Genomic DNA, 25,105 nt, shown 5'->3' with positions numbered 1-25,105 from the left:
AGGACTGGTTCTCTTTGCAAAGTGATTTCTTGAGTCCTGTTCCTAGTGAAGAGTTTCTGAGGAACACCAGGGGTAGGTATAAAAACCCAACTGTGAGTTTACCCAAGCATTTGACTGCCAAAGATTCGGCTTCCTCAAAGGAGCAAAACCTCTATTTCTAATAATTGCCACTTATGCATCTATCAGAGAAGGGAGTGACTTCCAATATCATGAGCATGGTCCTCACCGCTGCACTTCTCTTAAGCATTCTCAGCAGCATAAAAATACATCTTTCTATGGGTTTTCAATATGTGCACTACATTCTAGGGTGTCCTTGCAGACAAAGTGATCTCACCTTGAAGAGCTTGCTCTTGGAGATTTCAGTCTGAGCTCGCCGGGCTTTAAAAAAAAAAAAGCGTTTCAAATTTTGTTAGCTGGCTAAAAGTTTTGTGTTCTAATAGGAGGATTTTCTGAAGAGTTCTTCTAGAGCCTAAATTTGCACTATTTACATGTAAACCTTTTTGAACACACTGTCTTCTACAAGAGTACTTGCTTAAAGAAACTTTTCTTGATGAGATATCTCTTGTCTTTTATAGATCAGAGCAAGATTTCAGCACTTCCAGACAACCAGCTTCTCCTCAAAATCCTTTCACAACAAGGAAACTCTTAGAGGTTAAAAAAATAAGAGAGTTACCAGGGTAAAGGTCAGATCAGCACATTACTAATCTTTTTTAGACAGGAAAGTGAAATTCTCTCACTAGCTGGAGAACATAATATTCTACAGACAGACTGATATTTAGTTGTTCAGCTAGCTGATACAATACTTACTTGCTTCTTGCATAAGGATTCTGAAGCCTAGGTCTGGTAGAATAAAACATCTGTGAAGAAGAGGAAAATTAATAAAAGTTCCTACAAACTTATTGTAGGAAAAGGAAGAGATTCTTCCAAATCTGGGAAGGAAAAAAGAGAAGCCACTTCCAGTTCTGTGGATGGACTTTAACGACAGTGCTTCACTGCTGACTGTGCACAAAGATTGTGCTTTCAGTGCCTTATTTTCCACATGGTTTTCCTGATGTCTCCTGCTCACTAAGACTGTGTCCACTGTCCACGCTGAACGCACCAGTCTGCCATTCTGAGAAGCTAATCAGACCCCGTGGAGAAACAGGTTTGGCTGGGAGGAGCGGGCTAGGGGGAAAGGAAAGTCAGAACAGCATCATCTTGACCTCTCCAAGCTGTCTTCTCACCCCTCTGCCTGTGTTCTCGCTACCTTGGGGCTCACAGCGCAGCCCCCATGGGCTGCAGGATGCAGGTGTCAGCCACGGCCACGCAAACCCGACTCATCACACATCACACAGCCCCAGATTTAGGGACGAAATGCTTGGGATCAGGCTCAGGCTGGTCAGATTTCCTGCGTGAGGAAAGCTGCAGTCAGTCCGAGAGGCTGGGAGAATGTTTGTGTTTGTCGGGTTGTTGGCTGTTGTTGTTTTTCTTTCTCACCCCTGGCTCTTCCCTCCCCTGGCTACATGGTGGGGAACATCGACCATCTACCTCAGATCAATGAGCGCAAAAAGGCTCAATTTATTTATTTTATTTATTTATTTTTTTTTTTTTTAAATTTAAAACCCAGACCATCCCTTTTCCTCTGCCTTCAAGCCAACACGGCGGTGGGACACCACCTTTGTTGGGAAGACAGGGAGAAGATGAAGTTCCCCTCTAGGTTCCCACCCCCGGCTGGGGGCTCTGTCCCCCGGCGACCCAAATGCCAGCACCCGGAGGGGACCAAACTGTCCTCATGGCCCCTAATGGGACACTTATCCCTCCGTGGTCATTAAGATCAGGGGGCTGTCAGCACCATTAACCTCTTTATTGCCGGGCGCGGCAGCGGGGAGGGACCCCCGCACGCCCACCACCAGCGGAGGGTCCCGCACCCTCCGGGCTCGCCCCCCTCCTCTCGGTAGCCACAAATGCCGGTTCCTAAGCGAAACCAGCGGTCCGAGGGCTCGGGGGGTCTCCGGGGATGCTCCCCCCTCCTCTTTTCCCCGCTTCCTCGGAGCCCGGCGCGTCCACCTCGCTGCGGGCTGTCCCCGGCGGTGGGGACGGCAGGAATCCTGCCGGGAGGAAGTTATGGAGCCGCGGAGCCCTGGGGAGCAGCCCCCCGGGCCGTGCCCCCCCAGCTCTGCCCCAGGGAGCCGCGGTTCCTGCGGCCACCCCGAGCTGCTCCGGCCGTGCCCGGGGGGCTCCTCCGGGACCCGCCCGGGAGCGACTCCCCCTCCCCCCCGCCCCAGGACCGGGGGGATAGGGCGGGAAAACACTTCCAGACTATCTCCGTCAAGATCCAGTTTCTTTCTTTCTGGTCACAAGTAACGTGTTTTGTGGTTGTGGGTTGCTCTTTCTTTCTCGCTCTCTTTTAATTTATTTTTTTTTTTTCTTTCCCCCCCCCCCCTCCGGTTCCCCCCCCCTCCGGTTCCCCCCTTTTGTTTTTGTTTGTTTGTTTGCTTGGTTTTTAAATTTAAAGTATAACGCTGAGAGACAAAGAGGTGAATTATCTGTCTCGGCGTTGGTGGTACGTCAAAGATTGCAAAGCCAAGGCGCTCTGTTCCTGCGATGAGGATGATTTATAGAAAATTGCAGGCAGAACACATGCACATTCTGGCAGCCGTAAAGACAGTCCCTCCCTTTTCCTTAATGTTCTTTTATCAGCTTCTTAGGAGGTGTCCGCTCCGTTTGTCTGCATGAAACCAGTAGTCTTAGTAGGAATCCCCAGTTTTGGTGTTTTTTCCCCCCCTTTTCCTTAAGAAGGATCCTCTAAATCCAACAGTGCTCCTTCTGCCCAGATATTATCCTTCCTCCCATTTCTCACAGCACTTGTTTGGGGTGGAGGGGGGGAGCGGAAAGAGGGGAGAGGAGGAGGAGGAGGAGGGAGAAGATCTTTCTCCTGTTTAGTCATTAACTTGCACGGCTCAAAGAAAAAGAAGATTTAATGGGAGAGGTCCCGCATGTGTGCTTTGTACTCACGGCATTCTTGCGGATGGGAAGATCGGAGGGTGCATGGGTTTAATATTTGACCAGCACCTGGGTTGACCGATTTTTATTTTATTTTATTTTATTTTATTTTATTTTATTTTATTTTATTTTATTTTATTTTATTTTATTTTATTTTATTTTATTTTATTTTATTTTATTTTATTTTATTTTATTTTATTTTATTTTATTTTATTTCTCTTTCTTGCTATGGTTACTCTTCTTGCTTCTGGTCTTCAGCTGAGCTGAGAGAGACAATGAAGTTCTAACATGCCTGACTTCTCCCAGAGTCAGTAAAACGTGAACTCAGAAATTTCCAGGAGATCACCTAAGGTTCACCACTCATAAGTAACTTCCTCGGAGCAGGGCAGGATCTCCCCCTCCACCCGGACCGCCTCTCCGTGGTTCTAGTCTCTCTTCCAGCCATGCAAAACTGCGGAGCTTGGAGAGCTCGAGAAACCCCACTGATGCTCCAATACCAGTCATGCCCTTGTGCTCAAATTGATTTTGCCTCACTCCCGCGTATTGATTTACTGAGTCTGCACGTAAACCCTAATTCCTCCCTCCCCTCCACCCCCATCCCCCTTTCCCCGCTAGACACAACCCCAGAAAGAATCTGACCTGGTGCTGTGGAAAGACTGGAGGGGAGGGGGTGGTGGTGGGGGGGATTTGCGCTGAGGTGGGGGTGTCGAGAAAAAGAAGTAGCTCAGGACAATGCTTAATAGAAACGAGACTAAATAAAAATGCAGGCTACAGCCGCTTTGTCTTTGTCTGCTTGCCTTCATCACCCAGATACCTTTCTTTGTGAGCCTTGATCGTTAGTTTCCACGGTTTTAAATAATCAGTCACAAAGAGGCAGACAACTAGGTGTTGGGAGGCATAAAAGTTATTTTAAGTGGAATTATTTATTTTATTTTGCGGCCAAAAACCGTTTCACCAATGTAGGAAGTGATTTTGGTGATAGTAGTACAAGCTCTCTTTTCTCCCAAATGCTTGTGAGAAACAAAAAACCTGGAGATGACTGTCTTTATTTCCAGGAGTAGACTTCAAAATACGTGCCAGAAATGGACAATTTGAGTGTCCTTTCTCCACATCAAATGCGAGCTGGAAGGGGGATTAAAAACCAACCACGTGGTAGATCTGGTTTTACACTTTGCAACCTCCAGCTCCATTTATGTTCTTTACCCTGCTCAGGGAAGATTAGCCTCTAGATGGATGTGTCTGAGGGATCACCTCGGGGGCAGATCTGCATGCAGAAACCGGTTTTTGTCATGGCTGGAAGAGAGCTATGACCCAGCAGAGCGCTCCATCCGAGCGGCTCCCCCAGCATCGCAGGGGCTGCTGAGCGCTCCTGCGCTGCAAGCTTTGTGAAGGCAACAGCTTGCAAGGGGAAGATCTTCAGATCTTTCTCCCCTTCTTCTCCTCCTCCCTGGCCTGTGAGTGATTCAGTGTCCCAAACCTTAACTTTTTGTTACCACCTTCCTCCTCTTAATCTCCTTCATCTTCAACACCTCCTCCTCTATCCCTACCATCTTCTCCTCCATCTGTCTGCCTGCTGGATCTCTCTCTCTCGCTTGCTTGCTTGCTTTCCCCCCTCCTCTTCCATCTCCCTCCTCTTTCTTCTTGCCTTTTCCTCCTCTCTTTTCTTCTCTTTTCTTTCTCTTTTTCCTCCTCTTCCCCTACACGTTGTTGTTGTTGTTAGAAAGGATTCTTGCACCCCCTGGTGCTCTTGCGTTTTGTGTGGTAGGAGAGGAGATTGTCTTCTTTCTCTCTCTCCCTCTGGTTGCTCATTATTCAGAGAGAGACACAGAGGGTGAGAGAGAGAGAGAGAGAGAGAGAGAGAGAGAGAGACGGATATCTCAGGTCATCTGCAGCTGCAGCAAACCAGTGAAGGAGAGAGAGAGAGAGGGAGAGGGAGAGAGAGAGAGAGGGGGGGGGAAAAGCAGGGAAAGATGGCGATCCTCCATTGCTGAGACCTGGCAAGGAGCACATGAGACTCACAAAACAACTTCCACAACAATAACAAGAAGAGCTAGGCAGAGAAGAAGAGGAGAGGAGAGGAGGCAGCAGCAAGAGCAGCAGTGCCGGGACGCTCCTGTAAGTTCTCGCAATTAAAACCCATCTCTGGTTTGGCATTGGAGAGATCATCTCTCGTTTGTGTGTCTCTTCTGTGTGTGTCTCTTCTCTCTCTGTGTGTGTGTGTCTGTGCGTGTGTTATTTTGTTTGGTCTTTTTTATGTCCGTCTTTCTCTCCACCACCTTCCTCTGAAATCCATTCATTCGGTCAACGGAGGAAGGAGGAAGAAAGAAAGGAAGAAAGAAAGAAAAAAAAAAAAAGAGAGAGAGAGAAGAGAGGGGAGCGAGAGCGGGGTGTTTTGTTTGAGAGAGAAGTCTCTTGCATGGAGGAGGAGAAGAGGAGGAGGTGCTGGTGGTGGTGGTGGTGGTGGTGGGAGGAGGAGGAAGGCGGTTAATTAATTTTTTGTTGTTGCATTACGGGGGGGTCGGGGGGGGAAATATGGGGAGATAAGTGAGATACCAGCCGAGCTTTGGGGGTGGGGGGTGCCTGGGAGAGGATATGTGTGTGTGTGTGTGTGTGTGTGCGAGGTCTGGATGGTGCTGTGCGTGTGGACTTGGATCAGAGACGGGAGACACACGGAGGAGAGAAAAGCTCCGTGCTGGCACGACCCAGGCAATCGGGTGACCTCTTTCTTCCTTCCTTTCTTTCTTCTTTCTTTCTCGCTCTCTTTCTTTCTTTCTTTCTTGTTTTCTCTCTTTCTTTCTTGTTTTCTTTCTCTCTTTCTTTCTTTCGTTCTTTCTTTCTCTCTCTCTCTCTTTCTTTCTTTCTTTCTTTCTTTCGCTCTTTCTTTCTTTCTCCCAACCACTGTCCCCCTCCTCCTCTTTCTGCTCGTCCCCTCTGGCTGTCCCTGGCCGCTGGCGAGGCAGGTCCCTCAGGCCGGCGGTGGTGCCCCCACCGCGGCTCTCCCGGACTCGGGATGCGGGGGTCCCCGGCGGCGCCGGGGCTGGGGGGCTGCTGCTGCCCGCAGGAGGTGGCTTGGAGGAGGACAGCGTTCAGCTGGAGAGCAGGAGCCATTACACACGCTTGTGCTCTCCTTTGAGGGAAAAGAGAGCGAGAAGGGAAGAAAGGAAGGGGAAGGAGCCCACTTCTACTTGCTCAGTTCCCCGATGTCCCTACCTTTAAACCAGGCAAGGGAAGAAGGCGCTTTCTCCCCTGCCCCTCTCTCAACCCACCCCGAGCAGGTTTCTCCCTATCTCTCCCCCTCTTTCCCTTTCTTTATCTCCCTGTCCTCCATTTGCAAGCTGTCTGCTTTGGTTCCAGTCCAGGCTCCACAACACAAAGCTTCTCCTCGCTCTCGCACACATGCACACACACGGTCCACAGGCTCTTTATGTCTTCTGGAGTAACCTTCTCCTTCCCCCCCCTGCCCCCCGGCTCCTCTCAGCATTGTGGTTTCCATTCTCCACACAGAGAGATCCTCCTGGAGCTTCATGTAGTTGTGATCTGATAGGATTCCTGCCCCCTCTTCCCTTCACCTCCCTCTTTTTTTGGGGAGAAAAGGGGGAAAAGTTTCATTTGTTTTTCTGGTTGTTTGGAAGGGGAGAGACCTCCCAAGTTTTGAGTGCTTTCTGCTCCTGCTTTTGTGTGTGTGCGTCTGTGGGGGTCTGTTTGTCTCATGAAGCTGCTTGCATGTCTAAGAGGAAGTGACTAGTTTGGCAGAGAGCTGTGATCTGAGTCAGGTAAGCCATGTCATGTTCTCTAGCTCCACCAGAAAATGGAGGAGAGAGAGAGAGAGAGAGAGAGTAGACAAAGCTGAGATGGGAAGTGCTCCTAACATTGTGGATGTCTCTCCATGTTTTGAGGCTTTGCTGGGCAGGAGCTGGCTTAATCATGATTTTTTCCCCCTAAGGTTTTCCCCTTCAGATTTTTCAATGCACAACATTGTGATGGGTCTTCTCGCTGTCTTCATGCTATCAGGAAATGAGGACTGGAGGAAATTGCTCAGATTCTCCTTCACACAGACAAACACATCCTCAGGCTTTTTTTTCTCTGATGCTTTCATGCGGAGGTCACCTTTCTAGATATTTTTCTTTGGTTAAAGACCACAGGATTTTGGAGGTTGATCAGTTGGCCAAGTAAATAGTGTATATAAGCATGTATTTTTAGATTTCTGAAAGCATTTGGAGGTAAGTGCATGCAGCTTGAGGCTGCTCAGGTTCTTCCAGAGGGTATCATGAAATGTCTCTTTTTTTCCTAGGTGATGATGCCTAATTTTTGGGATTTTTAACATCTCATTTTCAAGAGCATTCCTTCTTTTGGATGTGTTTTAAATTGAGATGGAATATTTCTCTCCACTCACTAGGTTGCATTAAAGTGATACTGGCAAGCTTTTAGTAGGTTCCTCAGAGCGTCATAACATACATAATTTCTCTTGGAAAAAGCAAAACGGTTTTCACAGCTGTCTTTTTGGTGTCACAAAATACTCCTTTTTCCTGAAAACTTAAAACAGCATTCTTACTGTGATTTTAAGGTCATTATGGAAACCTGAGATCTTTAAAGCGAGATAGGAGTTGAGCAGGAATTTGTGTGCTTTGTTTTTAACCCACCTTTTAATCTGAAGCGGTTTTGAGTAGACCCAAAGCAGGCCTCAGGTCTTTTCCCACCCACTGAAATCTGCACATCAGTAGATGCAGTTCCTCAAAAAATTGAGAATACATCCTGAAATGCACGAGAGGGATACCGGGGTGCAGTGCTGCTGGGCTTGAAGGCACAGCTCCACGGAAAAGTGTGAGTGATGTCCATACATTGGTTGCTCTGAGGTGTTTTAAGAACAGATACGGGAAGATGTTAAGCTGCAGCACGGGGGACCAGTGGATCTGAATCAGAACACGCTCCCAGATGTGCAGAAAACCAGAAAGATTTGAGGATTGCAGTGACAGGTGATGAACTCGAGATCCGTCTTAGAGATTAGAATCGATGCCCTTGTTTTATTTTTTGCTGTGAAAGAAATGTTTTAATGTGAAATCTAATATACCTCGGAAGGATATTGCTTTATCAACTGTGCATTTCTTAAGTTCTGGTTGCTGCTCTGTCGCCCAAATTACTGAGATTCTCTGGTTGTCTCCATCTTTCAGAAGAAGGCCATGGAACATACCATTTCAGGTATGTTTAATCTTATGTTTTGGCTAAAAGAGAGGTTAACTGCTTTTGGTTTTGGGGTTTTGTTTGTTTGTTTGTTTGTTTGTGCTGCTGTTGTAGTGCTTTGGGTTCTCCCCCCCTCCCCAACCCCGAGGTGATATTTTTTTATGCATTTTGCAATCTCTGCACAGGTCTAAATCAGCCATTGAAATAAAACTGAAAAATTGCCCACTGACCTTTGTTTGTTTGGGTTGGATGCCAGCTATCCATCCCCTATATGGACCGTATGCAGAGTGCTTGTGGTTCAGGGCTGTGAAATCTCCTCTTACTTCTGGAGAGGTCAGCCCAGTGCTGGCATTACAGGGTGCCCTGCAGATACACTGCCCTTGAACGTGGCGTGTGCAATCCAAGAACAACTCTGAGATTTAAGATCAGGATCTTTATGGGAGGGCCTCTTACGCCCTAGAAAACCAAACAACATTGCAGTGGTTTTAATGGGGTTTTTTTTTGTTGTTGCTGTTGTTGGTATTTTTTTCTGTGTTTCCTCACTGTGAGACTGAAACCTCTTCAGAGAGTTATATTCTCGTTAATGGTGCTTCTTGCTGTGGTTCTGCCCAGACAGACTGAAGTTCACCTTCAAAATACTAGCTGAAGAACTCAAGTTAAAAAAAATAAAAATAAAAATCCCAAAACAACACAAAACAATTCTACACCCCCCCCCCCCAAAAATCACAAACAAACAAACAAAAAATGCCCCCAAACCCATTGGTTTTTGGTTTTTAAAGAAGCTCCAGAAAGATGATCTTAATTCATGGCATGCTGGTGACATGAATGTTTCTCCTAATCAGGCTTAAATTTCTTCAGACAGTGGCTTTCAATTGCTTTTGGTTTGAGGCACACAGAGCCTTTTATTGTTCCAATCTCTAATAGAAAGAACAAGCATTGGTACCTTATCCTCAGTATTTAAATATGCTTTCCTTAATCACTTTTCTCACACCTGCTAGACATAGCTTATGAACCACTGCTTTAAAAATATTTAAAGAATTACTCGGTTTTGTTTTACATTTTCACTAGCTTCACACCAGATTATGTTGATGAGAAACTTAAGATGTCATGTTTACAATTTCCTTCCATAATTAAAAATGTTATTTTATTGCAAGAAGAAAACTAAAAATACAGTAATGTGTATGCTTAGACTGAAGAGTATGAGTACATAATGGGATGCTTGAAAGGGAAAGTAGGGCAACTGCAAGTGAAAATGGAAAAAAAATATTATCATTCCAATCCAGTAACCTTTATAACCAATTTGTTGGCACTGTACACTCTGACTTACAAGGAGATTGACTTTTATGAAGACTGATAAAAGGATGATTAAAAAGAGGAGTTGAGAAGTAGATGACTATTGTTCAACGTAGATGTCTGGACATCTGGCAGATGTTCCTCTGGGCCCCAAGGAATGGGCAAGTTTAATTTTAGCCTTAAAAAGGAAATGGGAAGAACTTAAGTCTTATAATAGTACAACTTACAGTTTGAGGAAGATTACTTCAGAAGAGCTCCAGAGATGTCTCTTGAAGTCTGGAACTCCCAGAAAACCAGTATAAATCAGCATTTCCTATTGGGTTTTCCTATTATTCCAAACAACATGTGTGGAGCTACGATATAAATTAAGATTACCTCAGTTTACTGTGACACTTTCTCTGTGTGGTGTTGTGGATAATTTCCTTAAATGGGCAGAACAACACTGCTTTGAAGTAAAAAAATTGCATAAAAAGGACTTGGAAGTGTGAGAGTGGTGAATAGCTGTGTACTACTCTTTAACTAATATTGTCCTGTGTTGAAGCTTCACCAGGCAAACTTGGGGACAAATGCAAAAGTCCCCAGTGAAATAGTGATTGGAAGAAGCTGCTGATGGAGGAAGGAGGTCCTGTTTTTTGCAGATCAAGAAAGGTCTACAAAGGCCAAGATGTCTATGTTGTTCCATGTGTTTTGTTTCTTTATATTTTGTTACACGTCCAATCCGTTGTAGGAGAAAAATAATGGAAATACTCCTAATACATTCCTCCTATTTTGACTCTTAACAGATATTTTCCTACTTTGAAGTAGGAGATTATGTGTTTTATGAGCTTGTTCTGGATGAATATGGTCTGCTACCAGTGCCAGAACGGTACGATTTGCTTAACTTGCACGCTTGATCCAAGATTTGCTCAAGTATGAACTTCTAATTGCTGGCTTCAGCAGAGATGTTGAACTTCATCAGTCCAAATGCCTGCTTGATTTTCAAACAGTTTCTTCATTCTAGGGTACTAAGCAGTCAAGAAATCCATGGGCCCATAGGAGGTGAGCAGGAGCTGTGTTGAGTGTTAATTGACGAGAGAATGAGAAATTCCTTCTTACTCTTTGGAGATTGAGAATGACTTTTGAGATGGGGGGTGGGAAATAAAAGGAGTGTGATGAGAGAGTGGAGGTTGCTTAAACATCATCTAACTTCTCAGAGAGAGGAACTGGGGTTGTTTAATCAAGAGGTGCTTGGAGAAGGTGGTGTGATGCAAGTCCTCAGCTGCTGGCAGAGACACAGTTAACATTGTACACGGTTGAACTTCAGCATGGCACTTCTCCAAATGAGTTGACTGTTGAAAATAAAATGTTCCAGAAGAACTGGGAGAACAGGAAAGAAGTTAAAATAGCATGGTTTGTATGCCAGTGCTGAAAGAAGAAAAGAGGGGAGGAAGGGAGATAGATCGACTTATGATAATTATCTTGCTGGTTGTAGCAAAGGAAAAAAATGGTCTTTAGTAGAAGTTTCCAAACTGAGGGGACCATGTTTAATAGAAGGGGTGTTCATTTGTACCCTGAGTTTTGGAAGTATTCTGCTTTCAGCTTATGTTTGGGAAGTTCAGCACATAGGTAAATACAAAGTCATGTGAGACTGTTTCTGGGTTCTGTTCCATTTTAGTCTTCTAACGTTGAAAACAATACCAGAGATCTAAAAAGTCTGTCCCTCATCTTTTGAGCTGTGCCAGAGGTTGCAGAACTAATACATCTCTGAAGGGATTTGAAGAAGAGGAGAGAGTTTGAGATGAGGAAAGGGGAGCCTTTGTGTTTGGTGTCTTACAGTTGAACACAGTTTTAACACAACACATTTTTTTTTTTTTTTCTCTGGGCTCTTTTCAGCTCTCTGGGAGTTGATGATCTTGGTGCAGTTGTTTTGGTCAGCTTGAGGCAACATATGTTTCTGCAGTAATTCAAAATATCCTGGCCTAATCACTACTTGGAGGAAGTTTTCTTTTAGCAGTGTTTGGGAAAGCGCTTTCTCTCATCTTTGCTTTTTGACTGCTTTGTAGTCAGTTTTGAGAAACATTGGTTATCAGAACATCAGTCCCAGACCTAGCAGCAGTGCTATCTGTACATTGTATTTTATTTTGATGAAAACTTTCATCATTTTTTTTGGCTGGTTTTTGTGGTATAATTATGGACCTCCACAGCTGCTGTCTAGGGGGAATACAGTGGGGTTTTGGCGTGGGCTGAAAGCAGCTTCTTAGGTTAGAAGATGGTAAGATCCATCAGGAGAAGCAATTAATTAAGTTGAGTTTAGCTGGTAATTGAAGGAAGATGGAAATAGGAGATCTCAGGATGTTCAGGAGTTGTTCTTGAGTGGAGTCAAACACAGTCTCTTTAAGAATACTTGTTTAATAGTGTCAGCATAAAGAGCTGTAGGCACAGCATCAATGTCATGAGTGATTAGGAAGGACTTATTTAGAGCTTATTAGGGTAGCAATCATTGCAAGGCCAGTGTGTGGCGAGGATGAATAATTCTGAGAAAGCACTTGATTCACCGGGCTACTTCTATTAGTTTTGAACCAGTTAAATTAAGACTTTAGTTCTTGAAGTGTGTCACTTGTTACTTCCTGGTGGAAAATAAGACCTTCTAATTGGGATTATGTGTGAAGAAGCTAAGTGCTTGCATTATGTGACAGTGTTTTTCCTTCTCCTTCCAGTTCCAGGAATATGCAATTAATAACATGATAGTCATTTAGATAATAGGTACTCAGCAGCCCTGGATGGTGTATTTGGTGCACTTGTTACAGATGCAGGCTCTGTGCTGACCTGAAGATTAGGAAGTGGGATGTTCATCAGAGTGGCATTACTGTTGCTATTAAAAAGGTCTGGAAAGGGGCCTGAGAACCCCAGCTGCTGTCATGGTGTGGAGGAAGTCAGGCCTTCAAAGGATACAAGGATTAGAGCATCAGGAAAAGTAAATGGTAGCATCAGCACAAGTAGAAAATAGGCAGAGCTATTCAGCAAACAGAAAAAAAGTAGGCTAAGGCATGCCATAATTATGTGCAGTGGAAACTTGCTGCTAATAGAGCAGTGGCATGGGGTAGAGAGGCAGGAGAACGATTTTTCAAGACAAAACAAAGCAGACATTGCAGAGAATGCTATAGGAGGACTGAGGATTCAGTGTGCTCGTGATAATGTGAAAGAGAAGACTTTGTTTTGAAAGATGCTAAAAATGGAATCTTCTGATGCACATGTGGTCAGTGTTTCCGTGGCCTGGTAGGACAATGGGGGCTTCTTTAGCATGGCTGGGATGAGCAAACCCTTCCTTTCCGGCTGCAGCTCTTAGGTTCAAACAGTGGCTTGGGGTGGTATCAGTGGCTGTGGAAAGAAGGCATCACAGGATATTCCTTTTGGGGAAGAAGATGGGTCATCCTGGGCTTTGGACTGTTGTCATGCAAATGCTTCAAAACACAATAGCCACTTATCACAGGAGCCAGGCAAATACATTCCTCCCACACACCGTGCCCCCCAGACCTCTCCAAAGAAAAGAGTGGGATGGGGGAATGTAACACTTGGAACCTGTGCTCCATCAAGCACACCTTTTTAAATTTTCTCCCCCTGTTTGTCAAGTAAACAGCAAAGCTCAGGAGAGACTACTTGTGCTGGAAGATTTTGGTCCAGCATGATGGTGATGTGGAGGGTGGTTCATTTACCTTCTAATGACTGACTTGCTGGAGAATTTAATTGAGTGTGCAGCTGGGAAAGGATCATTAATGAAGACCTTGCTCTGGTCCAAAAGTCAGAATTCAGCTGTCTAGTGATGCTGAAAAGGGTTGGTTTTTTTTTTGTTTTTTTTTTTTGTCATTTAATTACTGCCTCCCTCTTGTTGATATTAAATGGGCAGTTGATATAGATCCCAAGTCAGAAATTCCAGAGGGATTGGTGAAGGTGGTTTATGTCAGTGGTGATTGTTTACCAACTTTAAAAAAAATTCTTAATTTTCATGTTTTTATTAAACAAAGTAATTACTGCAGTCTGGGCTAAACTTGGAATAGCTTGAGGAGTGCTGGTCTTGAGGGGGATGCAGTGAGTCAAGGATGAGTACGCATCTCTAGTTGAGCAAACTGCTTCTGGAGAGAGCTCAAGAGGCCCATAGATGCTAATTTATTTTAACTCAGACTTGGATTCTCCAGTCCTGGTTAAACTCAGCTAGATTTGTGGGCATGTGGGTCTTTGTAAGAGGATTTAGGTCTCTCTGATCAAAAAGAAAGGAGACCAAAGAATTTCTGTCCAGCCCTTGAAATCTTGCTCTTAATTTTTTTTATTCCTTCAACCATCTATCCCACTACCCAGCAAAACAGGCATAGTTAGGATTTAACATGGATGTTGGAAATTACGACCCTGGTGCTGGACTCTGCTGCTGTGTGTGCTAAAACAAACCAAGACCAGGAAAGAAAAGCCTCCTTTTGTGAGTGGTTGTGGTGCGTGAGGCTGGAGCAGAGCTGCTCTTTTCTTGGCAGGTGCTTTGAGAGATGAGATGTGGTTACCTTCCTCCTTGTTTCTCTGTCATTGTTGTAATTCTGACTGAGCCTTTCTTCTCAAGTGTGTTGTTGCTTGTGGTGAGTATGGACAAACACATATATATATATATACATACAAAGTACCTACTTAGGTGGTGATGCAGCAAAGTTTGGAAGGCAGTGGCCAAACGGATTCATCTTCTTGTTTTCTTCTGTGCTGTGAGACAAGTGGCACCGTGAAGACAGATTATATAAATAAACAAATAAAACGTCAATGTGAACAAATTTGGAATTATTTCTCTCTGTATTTCGATTGGGAGCTCTTGATTTTGCGTTTCAGGTTTCCCCCTCCCTTTCGTCTACAGCTGGGCTGCAGGATGTGGAGCCTCCAGGACTGGTGGGCTCTGAAGCCTTGCTCCTATCATGCTCAGCTCAATAGCTTGACAAGTGTAAAAAATGTAGCAAATGGCTGATGGAAAATTGAGAGCAGCCAGACAGCTCTCAGCCTGGTTAATTAGCTCCTTGACTGCTGAATTGTTCCTGCTCTGTCATATGGCTGTGGCTTGCAGCTCTGTGAGAAAGGGTTTGGGTTCCTGGCCAGAAGTGCATCCCAAAAAGTTGAATTAATGTAACTTGAAGTCAGTGTGGACAGGTTCCTTTTGGTCTAAATGACCTTTTATCTTTGCTGGGGGCGGGCAGTGGGGAGAAAGCATATCGGCTTTCAGCTCTGTCAGGTCATGCAGAGGCCAAGTTCTCCTGTCTGATCAAGCATATGGTGTGAAACAGCACCAGGGCTGGGCAGGAGCCCTCCAGCAGCCCTTCTGTAGGTAAATGTGACCCAAGGCCATGTCCTGCCTTGCAGGATGGATGTGTTTAACCCTTCAGTGGCGCTGGCTCCTGGTGTGTTTCCATCCTGGTGGGTTGAGAAGAAGCTGGTGTTGCTCCAGAGCGCGCGGGTTTTTCCTGCCAGAACACCCTTGCCATGTGTGAGACCTGAAATCTCTGGCTCCAAGGACATAACTGCATTACTCACTGGGGCTGCTGAGAGAGTGAGTCAGTATGTTTGGGTCTTTGCATGAATAAATGAGTAAACCTGAATTATTTTAAAATGATCAGATTGCAGAGGTGATAAAACACTACCGTGAGCTTTCCGTTCCACACCCTCTACCACTGTGCTGCTCTCCTTCCACCATGGACAAGGGATGGGGGGAAGACAGAGATTTTCAGTGTGTTGTTCTCCTGAGGAACCATGAAAAACCCTGCTGAGGCTGTGCTCAGAAAATGTCTTTCAGACAGAAGTTGCTTGGCAAGGTGTCAGACAGGTTGACCAAAGGTTGCACGAGTTGTGCTCCTGCAAAGTGAACATGGAATGGTTGTTGCCCTCCATGGTTCTTCAGTGCTTCCACAGGTTCACCAGTGGTGTACAGGAATATAGTTTGCTTGCTGGTATTCTGGTCTTATCTCTGAAGATATTTATTTTAAGAATTCATGTCTACATAGGTTTGTTAATACTGTACTGTAATATCAGATGGGCTGCTGAGACCTCAAGGGGGTGAGGAATCTATTTTTAGTGTGTTTGAAGGGTAGATGATGTTTCAGGTTGTGGAATGACTTTCTAGGGGGCCTGTCACCATATACTGAAGTTTTGTATGTCATGGCAGTGAAGGCCAGTCATATGATGATGAGTTAGTAACTTAAATGGGACATAAAAAAAAAAAAATCCTTCTCTTTGGGGAAATTTTAAAGATAGATGGAGCTGAAATGTCACACAGCCTGTTCTCATGCTTGTTTCCTTGATGTGCTGAAGACATCTAATCCTCTTTACAGGTGAATTAAGCAGTCTGCTTATGAGCTGAAGGCAATACCTGCTGATCTGTTGACATCCAGATTGGAGGGTTATTCATGTCTCAGTAAGACTTTCAGTAATGGATGACCACAAGAACATTTTAGCTGCCCAGGTGGTGTGAAGAAGACTGTGATCTCCTTCCACATCAGAAGTTAGTCATGTGTAGGAGGTTGGGTGGTAGCAGTGCTGTCCTCTTGGAGCGCTTGACACCCCAGCCCACATTGATTTGGAGCTTTAGATTGAAAAGATCCAGCCTGAGACAAATGCATGTGTGGAGCAATCTGAGCAGTGAACCCAGCTGTGCTTTTGAAGCACTGCACTGTGGTGGTAGCCATGAAGAACAGATCTTAACGATTTATTATAGTTAGATTTTATGTGGATTTGCTTCCTATTTTCCTTGGAAGACAGCAAAACTGCAACTTTTACAGGATCCTTCTTACATTCCTGGGATTTTGTTTAGTGTTGCAGGCATGTGCACTTTATTTATTTATTTTATAACTGCTCACTGCCTCTGTTAGGAGTGTTAACAAAGGCTTTTTAGTAGGTCAGACCTCACCACTGTCTCATTTTCATAGTTACCGTAGTGCATTTGGTGGATAATAGATGATGGGAGCTAAAGCCCTTATGCTCTAAGAGCTCATTCATGTGAACAGTCGCTGTGCTCAGATTCTGAATTTTCACTGCAGCTACTTGTGTGAGTAAACATTTGAAGATCAGATCCTTAGCTGCATGGAGTAATTCTTGTGGAGCTTTTCAGGGAGGCGTTCGAAAATTACATCTTGAATTGAGGATGCCCTTAACTTTCAACAGCTTCCACCTACATACATGAGATGCTCATTTGTGGTTGCATGTGAGGGCATGGCTGTAGCAGATTTGCAAGATTCAGCAGAAGCATATGCATAAGATAATTCTTCCACTTTCATTCATGCTCTCCTTCTTTCGTTCTCACTCTTTGTATTTTGACAGCAGCAGCATGTATGTTATAAATACTCAACTTTGACTTCACTTAGTGCTGGCATGTCCCTGAAGTATGATTTCATGTGACTTTGCAGATGTTCTAGTGAGAACATTCCTGTTGTTGTGTTGCCTGTGGATGATGTTCACGCATTCTGGAGCCCCATCACTAACTGTGGTAGTTTTGAAAGCCATTTTCCCACCCTATTTTTTTTCCTCTTAGTTAAGGGATTGGCTTTAATAGATACTAATATAGTAATGGTTTGTTGAAGACAAAAGTGTTTTGGATCAGGAGAAATGCAACCTAGGTCCTTTTACAATGGCAGAACATTTGTATGTGTGTACATAATACAAGTTCCTATCCATTTGGTTCATGCTGCTGTGGTGGTTCATCTGGCAGATCATTTCAATATTTACTCCAAAAGATCTTGTTCTCTGTTGGTGTGAAGCAGCATTTCCAGTTATATTTAGGTCATTTTCATCTTAGCAACCCTGTTGGAGATAAACCAGATATGAGTGCTCCAAACTGTCCCTGCGTTTTGGTAGAGATTAATAAAATAAAACTTACTGGTTTGATCCCAAGGGGAGAGAACAGGCCATCTGGTTAACAGAAGGTTAGGCAAAGCAGTGCAGCACTGAGATTGCCATAAACCAACCCCCAATATCTGGTGGTGTGTCCAGTTGCTGTGTGTATTAGGCGTTGAAATGGTGCTCTCCGATCTGCAGAGCCAGCAGTTCTGTTACCACTGCTGTGACGCAGGAGATAATTCTGTTGGGCAAGCATCAGCATGGGGGTGGATCTACAGCACAGGATGTGTAATGTCAACATGAAGCATGGGAGCTGGCAGTAAGAAGGAAAGCAGCCATTTCATGCCAGTGCAGGAAGCCCAGATAGATTTTTTTTTTTCCCCCCCTCTGCATCTTGTCCTTTTGTTGCTGCTTTCATACTTGGTATTAAACAATTACTTTCTGCTTTGTCATCTGAAAACTTCAGCCCAGTAGGGTTTCATTTCTTCCTCTCTTTCTCTTTCTGAACCTGTGGGTTGTTTTTTTGGTTTTTTTCTTGTTTTTGTTTTGCTTTTGCTTTTGGGTTTTGTTTGGTTTTTTTTTTTTTTGTGTATGTGTCTTTTTTAAAAAACCCAAACCAAACACAAAGCGATGAAAACTCCAAAAGCATGTCTGATGGATTATACAAGGGGCTGGGGAGAGCCTGAAGGGTTGAGCATATCTGGAGACAGAGAAGAGTTCAGTCATGTGCAAGTCCTGAGCTTCAGATGAAGCTCCATTGTAGATCCTTTTGGCTTCAGTGCAGACACAGTTTGTTCAAAAGCTGTAACCATTTGAGAACATTGAACTGCATCTGCGAAATGCAGAAGGTATGAAATGCTGTGATACTGTGTAGACCTTGAAACTCTGTAATTACTAAGAAACTGTAGAAACCTACTGTAGCTGTTCCTGCCTTTTTTTAATATATTTTTTTTTAAACCAGAAATGCACTTTTAGAAGGCCTTTGTCCTATTTGGCTAAAGCCATGACACTTTTTTTTTTCTTTTTTTTTTTTTTTATAGCCAAATATCATTACTAGTCTATCTAAATCTGCAGAAGAAAAGATTTCTAAATCAGTTTACTGAGCATTCAATGGACTTTAAAAATCAGATGATAATGTATTCTCTCAGCTCAGTCACACGCTTGTCGACCTGTTCAGGTTTTTTTTTCCACCCATAATATTTGGAGATACCTTCCTCTAGATGCAGTCTGGGAAATTCTGGAATACCAGAGCTTGCTTCTTGATGGGCACAGCAGAGCTGAACTTCATAATCAGAGCTCTCAGGGTTTCCATTGCCTGTTCAGCAGGATCTTCAGAGAGTATATTTCAGATCCCCTTGAATGACTCCTTGTCTTAGATGCCGTTCTGTGGCAGCCCTGCAAAAGCTTGACTTTCTTCATGTGTTCCTAGGAACTGGAGTGGGAGTGTGGGAGTAGTCAGCCCACAGGTATGTTTTCCCAGTTGCAGTTTGGTGATGGGAGGAGGGGAGGATGCATATAAAACATGGCTTGTGTGTGAAGACTGTTTGTTCTGTTCCTCAGTAACTCCATCCTTAAAACTGCTCCGCTGCTCCTTTTCGGATTTTTTGGTTGATGGGACTCTGGCACTTCTGCATAGGGCACTTGCAAAGAAATGTCACTGAGGAGTTATATGGGACTTGAACACCATCTCTCAGGGCAGAACTCCTTCTTGGTTCCGTAGATACACCATGGTGTGGCTGTTCCATCATCAGAAGTATTAAGGATGCAGGCAAATCAAAAGACTTTTGTGAAAATAAAGTATGGGCACTCTGTTCTGTCTACCCATGTAGTTTCCGTAGCAGGTTGCACTTTGTAGTGGCTGGTAATTTTGTAGCTTTTTCTGGTGGTTTTGGAACAGTTTTCAGAACATGCTGGAGGAATGTTCATCAGAAGTGCTTCTTCATATGTAGATGAGCAATGCCACCACGTATTGTCTGCACATTTGCTCATAGACTATCTCCGTACTGCAAAGAAAATGCATTGTCCTTGACTTTTTTCCTACTGAAAAAGGTGCTACTTGCTGAAGATAGTTTATTATAAATAACTACTAAGATGATAATCTCACCACAGCATGCTTGGCAGTCTTCCACTGAGTTAGCCTGTTTCAGCAAGGAGCTGTCGCTTAAGATACAAAGCAATCTGCAGGGACATATGATCACACACACTCACTGTTTTCTCAGTCATCATGGATGCCATATCATTTCCTGTGCCTGAAATTAGGAACTGGAATTATTATCTGGTGAACCAGGAGGATCCACCTCCAGAAAGATGGACCTGAGTTCCCACCTCACAAACATTTGGTTGCAGGGAAGTTCTCAGTCCGGGAGTCTTTAGTAGAAGCATTAATGCCTGTTAGACATGGGCTTTTTACCTTTTATTTTTGTCACAAGGATAGATGTGAGCTACTGGGGAAACTCTTGATGTATTTATATGCTTACAGCAGTCATTACTATTAAAAGTTATGGAGAAATACAAGCCTACCCCTGGCAATGGGGTAGAGAGGGTTTTTTTTTATTGTTAGCTTTGTTTGGGTAAATAATGACTTCAGGATCTCTGAATGTTTTGGTTTGTAGAGATGTTGTCCAGAAGAAAGCCTATGATAAAGAGATAAGAGACTGTATCCATTTTTTATGAGAGCATCAGAAAAGGAATATTAGTATCCATACAGACCTGGTGTCAAGATTTGGCTGTAGCCACATAGCTGGATGATGACTTTTTTGAATTTGAAAAGTTTACACTGCTTTGTGGTACATGGCTGTTGAGTTATGTTATTGCAACAGTTACGTGATGGATATCAGTGGCAAACTTCCTTTCAATTAGAGTGCTGGCAAGTGTTTGCCTTTTATTTGTTTAGAAACAACTCGATCAGGCCATCTCTACCGCTTTGTTGACAGTATAAGATGAATCAGAAGTTTTTCTGCCTTCGATGTTACTCATGGATGCTGTTCTGTGGTGCCTGGTGCTTCTCAGGCCTAAAAACTTCTCTTTCAAGCTTGGGCATCTGTGGTTGCTTAGAAGTATGGAATGTGATATTTAGTGGAAGGAATTGGTGAGACTGAGGTGGAACAAATGAAGATATCAGCAGTGAAGATGGACTTTTTCTTCTCCTGGATTTGGCATTTGATGTTAAATCCATGTATATCAACGAGATCAGTGAGGAAGCAGGACATGAAGAATTTATTCAGACACTAACTTACTTGCAAGGCTTAATATCAGCTCTTTTTTCTCCCCATACCTTGCAAGAGTATGGAATTGACTCATCCAGACAGAGAGATGCTCAGTCTTTATCTTGTGATGGGATCCTTCCCTACAAACCTCTACAAAGGCTCTGCTCTTTCCCTGTGAAGTTTTGGGAACAGGTTAATGGTGGAATGGGCTCTGCTCACGTATGAGGAAATTACTGGAGCTGGTTCCTGCTGTTCAGTGTCTCATGCATGACTTTGGATTGTTCTCCATCTCAGCATCTGACCCAGGTGCTTTTACACTCTGGAATGGCTCTTCAGACTCTGTGGTGTCCACAAGTCACCTGCCTTGGGCAACCTTTAAGGAAAATCCTGTGGAACAGTTAGCTTCAACCTTACTGAAGGACACACTCTGAAGAGCCAGCTCATTAAGTGAGCTTTGAAGAGTGTGCTTTGCAGAGTAGCTTCCTGTTATTTGGTTAATGGTTGACCTAGTTCTATTGCCATATGCCTCCTGGAACGCATTCTAATATAAAATATGTGCTAAAGCAAGTCTGGGATAATAGATGGAATGTCAAAGCCTCTATGAAACAGAAATCATATAATGCTGTTGGGTTTTGGAGGGTATCGTAATTACTAAAAATGGCAATATCTTCACAGAACTGGATTGATTCTGATGGCAAACTCAGGAATGTTAAACAGAGCCACCCATGTTTTTTTGTTTTTTACAGTCTGTCCTTGTACAAAAGGTTTGTATCTATAATTCCCTGTGCTCCCTATGTGAAGCTAAAGTTAGGTAGTGAAGCATTAAGAGTGATATTACAGCTGTGAGAAAAGATGAGATTAGATTTGGCTAAAGGCAGGAGGATTTTTTCCCTGTGGTAGGTGGTTTTTCCATTGCAACCATGGATTAGCAAATTTTTTTTTCCTTTTTAAGTGCTGGCTAGAAGCCAGAAATGGGTATTTGGGCTTTTACCTGATAACACAGGCAGCATTCTCATGCACATACCTACACTTGAGCAAAAATACAAGAAATTTGGAGGTAGTAGGTAAAGTTCAACCTCCAGACTGAATGAGGCTTTCTGATGCACTGAAGTTCTGAAGAACTTACTGACTGTGTTTTCTGGTTGACTTGCTTTTCTGCCCTAGGAAGAGGAAGGATGTATGATAACAACTGTTTTCATAAGCAAGTGTGCATTATGGTAGAACAGGGGGGAGGGAAAATTAAAGCCACATTCTGTAACCTCTCAAGAAGAGCTCAGTATCACTAGAGGCTGGCGATTTTTCTTCTGTCAGTGTGGGAAATGGAGCTGCTCACCAGACACAACCGTGCTGTGTGTTCACACAACCTGGCAGTGTCTAACCTTTGTCTCTTCGGTTGCAGATGGCTTTGCAAGCAGTCCAGGTGTGAATTCTGGGCAGAGGTATGTCACCACAGTGGTGGGGGTGGCTGGGGCCAGCCCAATTTGTCTGCGTGGGAAGCAGTAAGCTGTCAGGACATGCAAAGGCTGCTGTTTCTGATGAGCACAGAGGAGTGCCCAACCTTCAGAGAAGTGGTGGGGATGTCTTGGGAGTTGCAATAATCTTGTGCCTCTCCAGCTCCTTCAACTCAATCCCATTCAGGTGTTTCTGGTGACTCTGTGCTCGTTTGTGTTGAGGCTGGGAATATTCTGTCACATTTGTCTAGGGTTCATGCAGCAACAGCATCGTGCAGTTTCCCCTACTTCCTTAATGTGTAACACTGAGCTGAGTTTTTTGTAGGAGAGCTGCATGGTGGAAAACAAAACTGCAACATTTTCAGCAGGACACAATGTGTTGTGTGAGCCATAAATCATATCGGTCATGAGGAAAAAAAAAAAAAAAAAAAGGAAAAAAAATAAAAATCTCTGCTCTGCGACTGACACAAGCACAGCTATTTGTGCAACCTGATCAGAACAAAGGATAATGCTTCTGCTGCAAGATCAGACAGATCTGACGTTTCAGCAGGCTGAGCAAATGAATGGCGGAAGTGGTCCGCCTCCTCTTATCCATTGTCTCAAAGATGCAGGCTCATAGAGAAGAAAGGGAGTTTGAATAGGGCTTCTGAAGGAATATGCTGCTTTGTGTTCTGTGGGAAGAGAGCAAGGAGGAGTTCTAGAAGTTCTCTGCATTGGCAGGCTGACAATCTCATAATTGGAAAACGTGGCAGTGGACTGCTGGTGTTGAAGGAGCACTTCTGCTTCTGTAGCTTGCCTAGAAAATCTGACCTGTAATTGGGAAACTGGTGAAGTGTTCCAGGCCTGGAGTATGGGCCCAAGCCTGTCTAGAAGGAAGGTCAGTGGGTCTTTAAATCCTCCTGACCTCCTGCTTGAGACTTTTTCCATACTTTTCTTCTTTTGTCTTTCTTTTTTCCTTTTTTCCTTGTTCCTGTGTGCCCTGAATAGCTTGTGTGTTCTGGGGATACCTCTCATTTATGTTCCTGATGGGATTTTTCCATAAGAAAGGCTGGACTTCTCAAATTACTGGGATGGTTAGAACCTTCTACTTGGGAGATTCTTTTGGTTTCTTGTGCTCCAGCTGTTAAATCAACACAACTGGGATTTTAGTAGCAATCTCTCTTTGTAAAAGCATAATGAAGCCAAGGAAATGTGAGAAGGGAGAGAGCAGGACAGGGATTTTCGATAAGCTGGGTAGAATTGAGGGTTACTTCATGTTTCAGAACTATATGACTTCCAGACTCAAGGGGTATTTCAGCTGAGAAATTAATCCTTTGGAGGGAAGAGTGTAGAATTTATATCAGTAACTTGGCTGGTTAGATCTCTGTATATTACCTTTTGCTTGGTTGCTTTGACTAGAATATGCTAGCAGTTAGGTGCACCATGGTCAGAAAGCTTTCATATGGAACCAGTTTTCTTTAAAATCAAGCATTCCTTGGCTCAGGGATCAACAGCTGTATTTTTTTTAGCAAACACGCTATTTTTCTTTACGTTAATGGAGATTAGATTTGTGTCTGTGATAACAGAACCGGTCTTGGTCGGCCATGAGATCCCTTCTGCCCTTTGTTTTCCCAAAGCCTAGAAGATTCTGTCAGTCCAAAAGAGACATAAATTAATTCCACAGGATGCTGACAGTCCACCATCAGCATGCACTGGAAACAAAGCTTCTGCTTTAGAAGCCCACTTAAAGAAAGCACATCAGAAAGTCATCAGACTCTCCTGGTTGGAAGCCTGTGTTGAAACTTCCAAATGTGTGATGTCTGGGCTGCCATGATTGGTGTGTTTAGTATCCAAAAGCAATTGTGGAAATTCACAATTACACAGAATTACAGCAAGGGTCAGGTTGGAAAGGGAGACCACTTGAGGTCATCTGGTCCAGCCTCCTGTTATGTCTTTCTAAGAGACAGCCCCAGCTCCCCCAGCCTTTCCTCATGAGGGAGATGCTCCAGGCCCTTCCTCACCTCCACAGCCTTTGCTGGACCTGCTCCAGGAGCTCTGTGTCCCTCCTGCCCTGAGGAGCCCAGAGCTGGACACAGCACTCCAGAGGTGCCTCCCAGGGCTGGGCAGAAGGGCAGGATCACTCCCTGACCTGCTGGCAATGCCCTTCCAAGTGCACTCCAGGGTCCCATTGACCTCCTTGTCCCCAGGACACTGCTCAGGGACAGCTCTTTGTCCCCCAGGCCCTCGAGGTCCTTCCTTTCTGTTTTCCAGCAGATCACCCCCAACCTCTGCTGATGGGGTCATTCTTGCCCAGGTGCAGGACCCTGCACTTCTGAATTTCAGAAGGTTCTGCTCTACCCATCCCTTCAGGCTCTCAGGCCTTGAGAAGGACAGCACAGCTCTTAGGAACATCAGCCACTCTCAGTTTCCTATCATCAGCAAACTTGCTGAGGGGACACTCTATCCCAAGCCATTAAATAATACTGGACCCGGTACCAAACCTTGGGGACACCACTAATTACACATTAATTACAGGACTCTGTGCCACTGGTCACATCCCTTCAGCCACTTCTCTGTCCACCTCCCTGTTCCCTCTGTTTATCCTCAGCAGAGACTAAAAAGCCGTCCCAGAGAATCTGCCATGCTGGATTTGACCCAAAAACCACCAGCATGTGCTTCCAGCTTCTTTGACCTAAGGGGAATAATATTGGGGATAGGAAATAATACTGCTAGTGTGGCTCCTTTATTCAGCCATGGTTGCAAACTGTGTCTAAACAGTGTTATTTGGACAGTGGGATCAGAAATGTTTATATTCCAAAGGTGGCTAGTGGAAGGAGTTCACTGAGCTTTCAATCCATGCCTGAGTGTGAGGATGAAGGGAAAAATCTCATGGTTGCACATAAATCTCACCAAAAAAAAATAAAAAAAATAAAAACAGTGTTCTCTCAAGTGATAAAGTTTAGAGTCTAAAAGTGAAAGAACTGTATTGGCTGAGCACTAAGCAGAGATTAAAAGGTCAATTGTATTATCAGTGAAGGCTGCAAAATGATTTCTTACAATCTTCTACTTACTCACCTCTTCAGGTAATAGGAGGGACAGCAGAGGATCTTGGCTAGGTTTGGAGATCTTGAGAAAATTATCCTTTGAAGTTATCACATCCCCAAATTTATGCTGGGCAGATCTTGTCTT

General features: G+C 44.1%; 1 protein-coding gene across 17 annotated transcripts in view; it reads left to right on the top strand.

Moving 5' to 3' along the window:
• Positions 1–4,360: 4,360 nt before the first annotated feature.
• The window catches only part of ZNF462 (zinc finger protein 462), an 89,316-nt gene continuing 68,571 nt past the window's right edge, over positions 4,361–25,105 (top strand). For 6 of the 17 annotated variants that reach the window (XM_086866997.1, XM_086866995.1, XM_086866988.1 and 3 more), the window contains exon 1: positions 4,361–5,097. The gene's annotated coding sequence lies outside the window, so the exon portion shown is untranslated. Of the gene's footprint in view, positions 5,098–5,371; positions 5,422–5,545; positions 6,756–25,105 lie in introns of those variants that run through there. The other 11 variants (XM_086866999.1, XM_086866998.1, XM_086866990.1 and 8 more) reach the window with 6 other exon arrangements.

Source organism: Cyanistes caeruleus, chromosome Z (genome assembly GCF_971803275.1).
Source record: "Cyanistes caeruleus chromosome Z, bCyaCae1.hap1.1, whole genome shotgun sequence".
In the NCBI taxonomy this organism is placed as follows: domain Eukaryota; kingdom Metazoa; phylum Chordata; class Aves; order Passeriformes; family Paridae; genus Cyanistes; species Cyanistes caeruleus.
Note: the sequence above shows the minus strand (reverse complement) of the source record. Positions and strands in the feature narration are given on the sequence as shown.